Source organism: Pseudorca crassidens, chromosome 7 (assembly GCF_039906515.1).
Source record: "Pseudorca crassidens isolate mPseCra1 chromosome 7, mPseCra1.hap1, whole genome shotgun sequence".
NCBI classification, from domain to species: domain Eukaryota; kingdom Metazoa; phylum Chordata; class Mammalia; order Artiodactyla; family Delphinidae; genus Pseudorca; species Pseudorca crassidens.
Window position 1 is genome coordinate 34,023,180 of NC_090302.1, and position 13,554 is coordinate 34,036,733.

At 41.0% G+C, this 13,554-nt stretch overlaps 1 protein-coding gene across 1 annotated transcript in view; it reads left to right on the top strand.

Annotated features, from left to right (window-relative positions):
* Positions 1–13,554, top strand: part of TRMO (tRNA methyltransferase O) — a 193,894-nt gene that overhangs the window by 27,670 nt on the left and 152,670 nt on the right. The gene's annotated exons all lie outside the window — the stretch shown is intronic.

A 13,554-nucleotide genomic window follows, 5' to 3' on the forward strand; every position in this document is an offset into this window, starting at 1 on the left:
CATTGGGACTGACGGTTAGTGGGCCCACTGCTGCTTCCACCCCTCGGTTCCCAGGCCATCTATCCTTCCTGCTGGGGCACATGCACCTATAGGGGGTCTCTGATTTAACAAATGCACTGCATCCTGAAGAATGGCACTCTATTCTTACAGAGTGCCTAGTACATTGGTTGTGCCTTTAGAAGGGCATTTCAGCATTCTGTGAGGCTGGCCGCCTCCAGGTGCATTATGTGATATCAAGCTGTGCATCCCACGACCATGGGCTATTCCCATACCTTGTTTACTGGTCATATGCTGTGCTTGGTGGGATTCCATGCCTATGGATTGGGCAAGTGTCATGACCATAGGGGGTCAAAAGTAATAGGATGAAGATAATGGGAATCGTCTTGAGAAAATAGAGGGTGTCAGTGTACAATAATAGGCAAGATGAGTGGTAAAGCAAAGGGAAAGAAAAAGGATTCTGTAGAACCAGAAAGCTAATCTTGTTCTGTCATCTTGGATAGACGCTAACTACTTCCGAAGTCTGCAAATTTTGGAAAATTCCTAAGAATCCTCAGTCTGAGGTCTAATGGAATGGATGGCTTGTAGTCCAGAGAACGTGATGTATGTCTTTTCAGTTGGCAAACACGTATCCAAGGGTTAACACTTTGGAGTTTCATGCTGTGTCAGTTGTTAATAGTGGCTGATGAGACCCTTTCTATTGAGGCTCAAGGGCAGTTTTCCTCTGTGATGCCTTTCCCAGATATCAAACCTCCATATTTCAGATCATGCAGAGGCTACGTAGGTGGGTGTTTTGGAAATTGCTAAAAACAAAGCCAAAAAAAAAAGAAGTTTCAGCTACTACCTTTCCTTCTTGTATGCCTGTTTCTTTCACAAATCTCCCCAAGGCGGCAAGTGGGGGCGAGCCATTTCTTAATTATATCTGTCTTCCTTCTTCTTCTCCAGAGATCCACAAAGGGCGGGTGCAGGTAAATATTTAGAAAAAGACGTTGAATCTCATGGCATCGTGCCCGCCTTACTAGCAGTGGGCTCGCTCTCAGCCAGCCGCTGCTCGTTCTTTCCGCGTGTCCAGCCTGGTGGATCTGTGCTGTGGCATGCACTGCCTCAGTCCTGAGAGCCTGGCCACATTCCAGGGCAGGACTCACTGCTTGATGAAGCCAGAGGAATGCCTGCAGCAGATGAGCACGTCCCCAGCCAGGGTGCGAACGGTAGTGAAATCACTGCCGCTTCCTGTGAGGGGTCAAGTGCCATGACCCCAACAGGAAGATGCTCGTGGCTACGTTAGTAGAATCAGAGTTTCCAGAATGCAGAGGCCTAGCATCTTACTCTATCCAGGGTCATCACCATTGGAGGGTCGATTTTTTCTCTTCCTTTGACTTCTAACATCGTGAGACTGCATTTGTAAGGAAAGGTTTTCTTGTAGCCTCACTCACTCAACAGTGGAATGGACCGCCATGGGGAGTTTGAATTCCCTGCCTGGGGTGCTGGATACCATCCTGGCAGAGATGTGTGGAGATGGGGAAGAGGACTCCCAGCCCCTAAGATGCTATGAGTCTCTGGTGCCCATTGTCCCTAGGGTTCTGCCAGAGGTACGCAGTCTGATGCAGATTTTGCAATGCAGCTTTGAGGTTAGTGATGCAAGTTCATTGAGTAGAAAACGTGGCTGGTGAGATGGACCCCAGGCTGCTGCTTGGGCTCCAAGGGCCTGACTCACACCTCACAGCCCCTGTGAGCGTTTCAGACTGAAGCAATGTTGTCTCTCGTTCCTCTTCCTCCGCTCATCCCGTCAAGGTGGGCGGCTGGTCTTCAGCCCTCCTCTCCTTGATTCCACACAACGCCCCTGGGAAACCTCAGCCACACCTGGCTTCAACCCCTGCCTCTGTGATGATAAATCCTAATGCTGTGTCTCCAGCCTTGACCTCATCCCTTAGCGAACAGACCCACGTAACCAGCAATTTATTGGACATCTTCATATTGTCTGTCCTACATCTCAAACTCGATGTGTCCCAAACTAAGATGTTTTCTCCTGCCTTCAAACCTGACAACCCTCACCGAGCCAGCCACCCCATACAGGAACCTTCCTCCACCTCCCTCTCAAGTCCACTTCTCCCTTGTGTCCACAGCCTATGTGTTCCACCCTACAGTGCCTCTTTTTATCAGCCTTTTTTATTCCAGTTCTGTTGCCACTGATTTCGTTATCTCTTTCCTGGGCTTTATTGCGTGGCCTCGTGGCTGGTCCCCTTGTCCCAGCTCCCTCTTTTCTAAGCACCACACTCTATGTTAGGTGGGTCTGTAAATGGACAAAACAACTTTAGAAAACTAGCACTGTCTATTCAAGTAGATATATGCATACCCTGTGACCCAACAATTCCACTCCTAGATAGGTACACAACAGATGGATAAAAGCACCCATAAAAGCACCAGAGTCATGTGCAAGAAGGTTTATAGCCCCAAACTGGAAACTAAATATTGCCCATTAATAATTGTGATACCTTCATACAATGGGATATTAACATAAAGATAACTAACAAACTACTTTTATGTATAGCAACATGGATGAGTCTTGAAAACATTGCTTTGAGTGAAAGAAGCCAAATGCAAGAAAATAGGGGAAAATAATTTATGGTGTTAAAATCAGGATAGTTCTTTCTCTTGTGATTGGGTAGTTCCTGAAAGGGGGCCAAAAGGGATTTCTGGAGTTTTTAGTAATGATTTCTTTCTTTAGCTGGGTGCTATTTACATAGGTGTGGTCAGTTAGTGAAAATGTTTGCACTTTTCTATATGTATGCTATCCTTCAATAAAAAGTTTACTAACACCCTCCCACCCACCTACACGCCGAAACAAAATTCCTTCCATGTTCCTCATAACCAGCAGAAACATTTCCAAACCCTGGCAGTACATTCAGTGTTCTCTGTGGTATGACCCAGGGCATCTCCTTCCCGTCTATGGCATGTGTGCCATCTACACTAGGCCACGCCCCGTTTTCCTTGCACATCTCTGTGCCCTTGCTTTTGTAGTTCCTTCAGCCTGGAATTCCTCTCTCTATCTGTCCCTGTGCTGCAAGTGCCATCTCTGCGAGGCCTCCCTTGATTTCTCAGGCCAAACATCTCTCATGGGCTTGCATTCCCATGGCATGCTGCTTTTCCCTCTCTCAGGGCCCTTAGCTCTCTCTGCTTACATGTGTTTCCTTGACTGGTGGTAAACCTCCGAGGTAGTAGGAACAGTGTCTCCTTCACCTTTGTAAAATTTCCTGGAGTCAGTGCTGTGCTTGCTACAGTGCTTGAGCTGTCGAATATTGAATGCGTGCTCTGAGTTAAGCCTCAGAGCCTCAGTCTGCGTGCTCTGAGTTAAGCCTCGCTGCCAGAAAGCCAAGACATCCAGCTTGCCTGCAAAAAATATTTTGCCAAGAGCCAAGTCCCTTTGCAAGTAAGCACATCCTGCCGTCCTTTATTGGCTGCTGACAGCCGAGCAGATGTAAATGTGTTGTGCAGCGTTGTGGGCGTGTCCAATTAGACTCGGTGAGACTGAGCAGCCCCACTAACATGAATGAGCCATGCAAATATGTGGTTAATGACCATGTCGCTCCGTGTCAATTCTTAATCCCAGATAATTAGTAGATAGATAATTGGTGGAAGAATGGGAGGTGCTGATGGATGTCCCATCACTTGGGTGAAGCTAATGATCCTCTATGGATTAAGACCCACCCTCTGTAAGTGTTGCTGGCTCCTATTTGAAATGCTCCTTTTGAAAGGGCCCAAGACGAGGTGTCAGGAACTCCAGAGTGGGGCATTAGCATCAGTACTAATTACCTGGGTTGCTTCCATGGAAGGTGGGTGGATGGGCCCCACGGCCACCAGCCTAGTGCAGGCAGCTCAGAGTCCTGTACTGCCCCTGACCTGTTGGGTAATCTTCAGTAGGTCCTTTCTCCTTTCTTGGTTCTGCCGTTTGTCTAATGGCAAAGGGTGGAAGGAATGGGGTGGACATGCGGACTCGAGAACCCATTGTAGACGAGAGTCTCCCTACTCTGCTCCTTCTTGGCTATGTCAGAGGCATGGTTAGTTGGTCTGGATGTCAGGGTGCTGCGAAGGGGATGTTCTGGGGGTGAAAGCAGACATCTAAGATGTGTGCTGACAGTATCTTACTGTGTGCATGGTGACCCTGGAGTTGCATATCCTGACAGCCCTGGGTTCAACAACTTTTACGTGTAACATTTAACAAACTGTTAATGCTCAAGAGAATGGAACTTGAAGGAAGCTCTGCCATGGAACTGGGTGTAGAGGAATGAGCACTTGACTATAAGTCAGGAGGCTAGTTTTGAGGCTGTTACCGAATGTGGTTAGATCACAATCTCTCTGAGCTTCAGTTAGTAAGAAATTTATATAGATGTGGATCTAAGACTTCTGAATCCAAGTCCAGTCATCTTTAAAAACTGTTTTTGGTGAAATATATCATCCGTATAAAAGAAGGAATTGATGCACTACACATCATCATCATCATCAAATGAGCATCCTTGAAGCCACCACCCAGCCTAAGAGATCAGAATATTGCCATAGACCCCTTAGGTTCCTCTCCCCTTTTGCTTCCTAATTCCTCCCCGCCCAGGATAATCACTAACATAATTTTGTGCTAATCATCCCCATGTGTTTCTTTAGTTACAACGTGATGGTATAGAGGACTGACATTCAGCCCTTTGCTCTGGTACAGTATTTCCCATTGTTTACAGCTGGTGTCTGTTTTGGTTGGCTGGGCACCCACTCTGATCGGTTGGTGCCTGGCTGAATAGTCAGCAAATATTTCTAATATCACTCCTATATGTATAGATCCCTAAACAAGAAAGGTATTGTTTAGTTTCATCCATTTAGCACTTTCTATGACTGAAATAATAAGGCATATATTCCTCTGTGACTTTTCTTTTTTTATGTTAAATATTTTGTTTTTGAGATTCACCCATGTTGATGTTTGTAACTGTAGTTAATTCATTTTCACTTGTAGTGAAATTTCACAAGTAGTATTGCATTGTATGAATAGACCACAATTTATTTATGCACTCTGATGTTGATAGACATTTGTGGGGTTTTTTTCAGTTATTTACAATTGATGAACACACTGTTGTGAAAATTCTTGTACATATCTTCTGGTGCACAATGGCAAGATGTGCTGCATCTATGTTTATGTCCTCTTTTTCCATAATTAATTGTATTTATTTGAGCCTTCTCTCTCAATCTCTTTCCCTTTTGATTAATCTCATCAGAAGTTTGTCTATTTTATTAAGCTTTTCAAAAATACAGATTTTACTTTGTTGATATCTCTATATTGTATTTTTATATTTTATTAATTCTTTCTCTTATCTTTATTATCTTCTCCTTTCTTTGGATTTATTATTTTATGATTTCTAATTTCTTATGTTAGATTGCTTAGCTAATTAATTTTGAAAATGTTCTTTTTAAGGTAAATATTAAGGCTATAATTTTCCCTCTAAATAGCACTTTAGCTCTCTCCCTCAGGTTTGATATGCCGTATTTTATTTATGGTTTGATCTTAAATATCTTACTATTTCTATTAAGACTTCTTCTTTGAGTTGTTTAGAATTGTTTTAAATTTTCCAAACATGTAGGGTGCTTTAGTTTTCTTTTTTTTTATCTTTAGTTATTTTTGTTGTTGTTGTTATTGTTAACTTAAGTGCACGGTCAGAGTTTACGGTCTGACACGAATCTTTTGAGGCTTGTTTTATGGGTTAGCACCTGGTCAATACTTATAGATGTTCCATGTGTGCTAACAAAAATGTTTTCTTCTATTGCTGGGTTCCCTATTCCTTGAATGACGTTAGGCTTGTTAATTGAGCTGTTCAAATATTCCCTATGCTTATGGATATTTTTCTTTGTTTGATCTATTATTATTGAGAGAGATGTGTTTACTGTGATGGTGTATTTTATTTTATTATTTATTTATTTATTATTGAAGTATAGTTGAATTACAATGCTGTGTTAATTACTGCTGTACAGCAAAGCGACTCAGTTATACATATATATATATATATACATTTGTTTTAATATTCTTTTCCATTATGGGTTATCACAGGATATTGAGTATAGTTCCCTGTGCTATACAATAGGACAGTGTTGTTTTTCCATTCTATATAAACAAGTTTGCATCTGCTAATTCCAAACTCCCTATCCAACCCTCTCCCACCCCCTCCCCCTTGGCAATCACCAGTCTATTCTCTATGTCCCTGATTCTGTTTGTTTCATAGATAGTTTCATTTGTGTCATATTTTAGATTCCACATATACATGATTATCATATGGTATTTGTCTTTCTCTTCCTGACTTACTTCGCTTAGTATGATAACCTCTAGTTGCATCCGTGTTGCTTCAAAGAGCATCATTTCATTGTTTTTTATGGCTGAGAAATGTTCCCTTGTGTGTGTGTGTGTGTGTGTGTGTGTATATATATATATATATATATATATTACGTCTTCTTCATCCATTCATCTGTCGATGGACATTTAGGTTGTTTTCATGTCTTGGCTATTGTGAATAGTGCTGCTATGAACATTGGAGTACATGTATCTTTTCAAATTATAGTTTTGTCTGGATATATACCCAGGAGTGGGATTGCTGGATCATAGGGTAATTCTATTTTTAGTTTTCTGAGGAACCGCCGTACTGTTTTCCACAGTGACTGCACCAACTGACATTCCCACCAACAGTGTAGGAGGGTTCTGATGGTGTATTTTAATTCTGCCAACTTTTGTTCTCTATATATATTTTTTTATTGGAGTATAGTTGCTTTGCACTGCTGTGTCAGTTTCTGCTATACAGCAAAGTGAATCAGCCATATGTATACATATATCCCCTCTTTTTTGGATTTCCTTCCCATTTAGGTCACCACAGAGCACCGAGTAGAGTTCCCTGTGCTATACAGTACGTTGTCATTAGTTATCTATTTTATACATACTAGTGTATATATGTCAATCACAATCTCCCAATTCATCCCACCCCTGCCCTTTCCCCCTTGGTATCCATATGTTTGTTCTCTATGTCTGTGTCTCTATTTCTGCTTTGCAAATAAGATAATCTATACCATTTTTCTAGATTCCACATATATGCGTTAATATATGATATTTGTTTTTCTCTTTCTGACTTCATTCTGTATGACAGTCTCTAGGTCCATCTACATCTCTGCAAATGACAAAAATTCGTTCCTTTTTATGGCTGAGTAATATTCCATTGTGTATATGTACCACATCTTCTTTATCCATTCCTCTGTTGATGGGCATTTAGGTTGCTTCCATGTCCTGGCTATTGTAAATAGAGCTACAATGAACATTGGGGTGCATATATCTTTTTAAATTATGGTTTTCTCTGGGTAAATGCCCAGTAGTGGAATTGCTGGGTCATATGTTAGTACTATTTCTAGTTTTCTAAGGAACCTCCTTATTGTTCTCCATAGTGGCTGTATCAATTTACATTCCCACCAACAGTGCAAGAGGGTTCCCTTTTCTCCACACCCTCTCCAGCATTTATTGTCTGTAGATTTTTTGATGATGGCCATTCTGACTGGTGTGAGGTGATACCTCATTGTAGTTTTGATTTGCATTTCTCTAATAATTAGTGATGTTGAGCATCTTTTCATGTGCCTCTTGGCCATCTGTATGTCTTCTTTGGAGAAGTGTCTATTTATGTCTTCTGCCCATTTTTGGATTGGGTTGTTTTTTTTTTTTGACATTGAGCTGCATGAGCTGTTTGTGTATTTTGGAGATTAATCCCTTGTCAGTTGCTTCATTTGCAAATATTTTCTCCCATTCTGAGGGTTGTCTTTTCATCTTGTTTATGGTTTCCTTTGCTGTGCAAAAACTTTTAAGTTTCATTAGGTCCCATTTGTTTATTTTTGTTTTTATTTTCATTACTCTAGGAGGTGGGTCAAAAAAGATCTTGCTGCGATTTATGTCAAAGAGTGTTCTGCCTATGTTTTCCTCTAAGAGTTTTATAGTATCTGGCCTTATATTTAGGTCTTTAATCCATTTTGAGTTTATTTTTGTGTATGGTGTTAGGGAGTGTTCTAATTTCATTCTTTTACATGTAGCTGTCCAGTTTTCCCGTCACTATTTATTGAAGAGGCTGTCTTTTCTCCATTGTATATCCTTGCCTCCCTTGTCATAGATTAGTTGACCATAGGTGCGTGGGTTTATCTCTGGGCCTTCTATGCTGTTCCATTGATCTATATTTCTGTTTTTGTGCCAGTACCATACTGTCTTGATTACTGTAGCTTTGTAGTATAGTCTGAAGTCAGGGAGCCTGATTGCTCCAGCTCCGTTTTTCTTTCTCAAGATTGCTTTGGCTATTTACGGTGCGCGGGCTTCTCACTGTTGTGGCCTCTCCCGTTGTGGAGCACAGGCTCCGGATGCGCAGGCCTGGCGGCCATGGCGCACGGGCCAAGCCGCGCTGCGGCATGTGGGATCTTCCCAGACCGGGGCACGAACCCTTGTCTCCTGCATCGGCAGGCGGACTCTCAACCACTGTGCCACCAGGGAAGCCCCTATTCGGTGTCTTTTGTGTTTCCATACAAATTGTAAAATTTTTTATTCTTATTCTTTGAAAAATGCCATTGATAATTTGATAGGGATTGCATTGAATCTGTGGATTGCTTTGGGTAGTATAGTCATTTTCACAGTATTGATTCCTCCAATCCAAGAACATGGTGTATCTCTCCAATTCTGTGTGTCATCTTTGATTTCTGTCATCTTTGATTTCTTTTGTCAGTATCTTACAGTTTTCTGGATACAGAAAACTTTCTTTTGCCTCCGTAGGTGGGTTTATTCCTAGGTATTTTACTCTTTTTGTTGAAATGGTAAATGGGGTTGTTTCCTTAATTTCCCTTTCTGATCTTTCATTGCTAGTATATAGGAATGCAAAAGATTTCTGTGTATTAATTTTGTATACTGCAACTTTACTAAATTCATTGATTAGCTCTAGTAGTTTTCTGGTGACATCTTTAGGATTTACTATGTATAGTATCATGTCATCTGCAAACAGTGACAGTTTTACTTCCTCTTTTCCAATTTGGATTCCTTGCTCTGTATATTTTAAAGCTAAGTTGTTAGGTGCAGACAAGTTTAGAATGTTATTATGTTCTTGGTGAACTGAAAGTGTTATTATTATAAAGTGACCCACATTATCTCTAGTGAGGTTTAGTTTGTTTGTTTTGGGCCATAAAAGATTTTGTCTGATATTATCACAGCTACAGAGGGTTTATTTTATTAACCTGATTTTTTTTTTTTTTTTGTCTCTCACTGTGGCTTATGGGATCTTAGTTCCCCAACCAGGGATTGAACCTGGGGCCACAGCAGTGAAAGCGTGGAGTCCTAACCACTGGACCACCAGGGAACTCCCTAACCTGATTTATTTTTATGTCAAAACTTAATACTTTAAAATAAGTGTAGATTCACTTTTAAGAAATAGAGAATTCCCTGGTTGGAGAACTAAGATCCCACAGGGCATGAGGCACAGCCAAAAAAAAAAAAAAAAAAGACAAAGAAATAAGAGAGATCCTATGTACCCTTTACTCAATTTCCCCCAATAGTAACATCTTATAAAACAATAGTATAATAACACAACTAGGATAGCAATGTTCATATACTCAAGATACACAACATGCCAATCACCACAAGGATCTCTCCTGTTTCCTTATTTATTTATTTATTTTTGCGGTACGCGGGCCTCCCACTGCTGTGGCCTCTCCCATTGCAGAGCACAGGCTCCGGACACGCAGGCCCAGTGGCCATGGCTCACGGGCCCAGCCGCTCCGCGGCATGTGGGATCCTCCCAGACCGGGGCACAAACCCGTGTCCCCTGCATCGGCAGGCAGACTCTCAACCACTGTGCCACCAGGGAAGCCCTCCTGTTTCCTTTCATATTCACACCCACTTCACTTCCAACTGCACCCTCTCCTTAACCCTTGGCAATCTCTGAGCTGTTGTTCTCCATTACTGTATTTTTTTCATTTCAATAATGTTATATAAATGCAATCGTACAGCATGTTACCTATTGGAATTGGCTTTTTTCACTCAGCATAATTCTCTGGAGGTTATTCCAAGTTGTTGTGTGTATTGGTAGTTTATTCCTTTTTATTGCTAAGTATTATTCCATGATACAGGTGTACCAAAGTTTAACTATTTACCCATTGAAAGACATCTGTTTTTTTTTCAGAAGTTTCGCTATTACGAATAAGCTGCTATAAATATTCATACACAGGTTTTAGTGTGAACATAATCTTTATTTCTCTGGGATAAATGCCCAGGAGTGCAATTGCTGAGTCACATTGTTGTTTTATGTTTAGCTTTATAAGAAACCGCCAACTGTTTTCTAGAGTGGCAGTACTATTTTACATTCCTGTCAGCATTTTATGAATGATCCAGTTTCTTTGACTCCTTGCCAACATTTGGTGTTGTCGCTGTTTTTTTTTTTTATTATAGCCGTTGTGATAGGTATGCAGTGATATTTCATTGTGGTTTTAATTTGCATTTCCCTAATGGCTAATGATGTTGAACATCTTTTCATGTGTTTATTTGTCACCTATGTATCTATCCTCTTTGGTGCAATATCTCTTTTGTCCATTTTCTAGTTGGATTGTTTTCTTACTGTTGAGTTTGAGAGTTGTATATGTGCTACATATGAATCTTTTGTCAAATATGTGATTTGAAAATATTTTCTTCTGGTTTGTGGCTTGTCTTTTCTTCCTTTTAACAGGATCTTTCCTAGACAAATGTTTTTAACTTTAACAAAGTCCTATTTAGGAATTTTTTTCTCTCTTATGCATTGTGCTTTGATGTCAAGTCTAAGAACTTTTTGCTTGCCTAGTCCTACATCCCAAAGATTTTCTCTAAAAGTTCTGTAGTTTTACATTTTATGTTTAAGTCCATTATCTATTTAAAGTTAATTTTTGCATAAAGTATGAGATTTAGGTTGAGGGTTTTTTTTTTGTTTTTTGACTGTGGATGTCCAGTTGCTCCAGCACCATTTGTTGAAAAGGGTATCTTTCCTCTGTTGGATTGCTTTTTTTTTTTTTTTTTGCAGTACGCGGGCCTCTCACTGTTGTGGCTTCTCCCGTTGCGGAGCACAGGCTCCGGATGCGCAGGCTCAGCGGCCATGGCTTACGGACCCAGCTGCTCTGCGGCATGTGGAATCTTCTTGGACCGGGGCACGAACCTGTGTCCCCTGCATCGGCAGATGGACTCTCAACCACTGCACCACCAAGGAAGCCCCGATATTTCTATATATTACAAAATGATGACCATGATAAGACTAGTTACCATCTGTCACCGTACAGAGTTATAATATTATTGACGCTATTATCTTTTTTCTGTTTTCTTGAGGTGGAAGCTTAGGTCATTGATTTGAGATTTTTCCTTTTTTCTAATGTATGCCTTTAGTGATATAAATTTCCCTTTTAGCAGTTCTTTTGCTATTTCCCACAAGTTTTGACATGTTGTATTTTCATTTTCATTCACTTCCATTGGTAATTTTTTTTTTCCCTGAGACTTTCTCTTTTACCCATGGACTATTTAGAAATGTGCTGTGCAGTTTCCAAGTATTTGGAGATCTTCTTGTTATCTCTCTCAGAGAACTTTGGAGAGCTAAGTCTGTATGATATCAATTCTCTTAAATTTATTGAGGTTTGTTTTTATGGCCCAGGAGATGGTCTATTCTGGCACATCTTCCATAGGCATTTGAATAGCAGGTGTATTCTGCTGTTATTGGGTGGAGTGTTCTACAGATGTTGACTACATCCTCTTGTATGATGGTATCACTGAGTTGTTCTATATCTTTGCCAATTTTCTGTCTACTTGTTCTATCAATTATTGCGAGAGGGTTGTTGAAGTCTCCAGTTATAATCGTGAATTTGTTTCTGTCTCATTTCATTTCTATCAGTTTTGCTTCACATATTTTGTAGCTCGGTTGTTTGGTGCATACACATTTAGGATTGCTAAGTGTTGTTGGTGGGTTTACCCTTTTGTCATTAGGTAAAGTCCTTCTCTGTTCCTAGGAATTTTCTTTGTTCTGAAGCCTACTTTACCTGATATTAATATAGCCCTCCTGTTTTGTTTGATTAATGTTTTTATGATATATATTTTTGATCCTTTTACTTTCAACTTGCCTATATTAGAAGTAAGTTTCTGATAGATAGCTATGTTAACTTCCTATAGCTGCTAAAACAAATTACCACAAACTTGGTGACCTAAAACACCACATATTTATTCTCTCACAGTTCTGGAGGTCAGAAGTCCAAAATCAGTTTCACTGGGCTAAAATCAAGGTGTTGGCAAGGCTAGCACCTTCTTGAGGCTCCAGGAGAGAATCTTTTCTTTGTCTCTTCCAACTTCTAGAGGTTGCTAGTATTCCTTGGCTCATGGCCATGTCATTCCGATCTCATGCTCTCGTTGTCACATCTCCTATTTCTGTGTTAAATCTCCCTCTCCCCCTCTCTTATAAGGACATTGGTGATTACATTTAGGACCTACCTGGACAATCCAGGATAATCTCCCCATTTCAAGATCCTTAACTTAATCACATTAAAGACCCTTTTGGCATAAGGTAATATTTGCAGGTTCCAGGGATTAGGACCTGGGTGTCTTTGTGGACTGTCATTCATTTTACCACAACAGCATGTAATTGGGTCCGTGCTCCCCACTTGGCCATTGTTGGTGTGGGTGTGGGTGGGTCACAGTTTTTCTGTGGTGTTTGACTGGAGTAGTTTTCTGTCTTGCTGGGCTGCCCTTTTCCTGCTTGTTTGGCTGAGGAGAGCAGGCTTTTGGGAGGCATTTTTGTCTGTGCCCTTTGGTGTTTTCAGGTTGCCAGTTTCTTCAGCTTCAAGTCTGGGATATAAGGCAAAAAGAAAATGCGTTAAAAAAAAAGAAACGAAAAACAAACAAAAAAGAAATAGAAAATGCATTTTATTCACCCTTATCCTGAGTATGTATACCTTTGGAAATTCCAACTTTTGTATAGTCTCCTTGTACATTCTCAACCTAAAATAGGCCCTAGATTTTTTTTTTCTTTGGCTGTGTTGGGTCTTCGTTGCTGTGCATGGGCTTTCTCTAGTTGCAGCAAGCAGGGCTACTTTTCGTTGCGGTGTGCGGGCTTCTCATTGCGGTGCCTTCTCTTGCTGCAGAGCATGGGCTCTAGGCGCGCAGGCTCAGTAGTTGTGGCTCGTGGGCTCAGTAGTTGTGGTGCACGGGCTTAGTTCCTCTGCAGCATGTGGGATCTTCCTGGACCAGGGCTCAAACCGGAGTCCCCTGCATTGACAGGCAGATTCTTAACCACTGCACTACCAGGGAAGCCCCAGCAATGCATTTTAAAAGATATTTCATCCAGATATTTTAGTTGTTTCCATTGGAAAGTTCTTTAAGGGTGCTTGGTTCTCGTTGCTGATGGAAACAGACGTTCCAGTGTTTTTTCCACCAAAATGTCTGTACCCACATCTCAAAGTGTCAGTGTTACCCAGGACCTTGATCTTGATACAGTTTGTGGGCCTTTTATAGGGTCAGGGAAATCATTA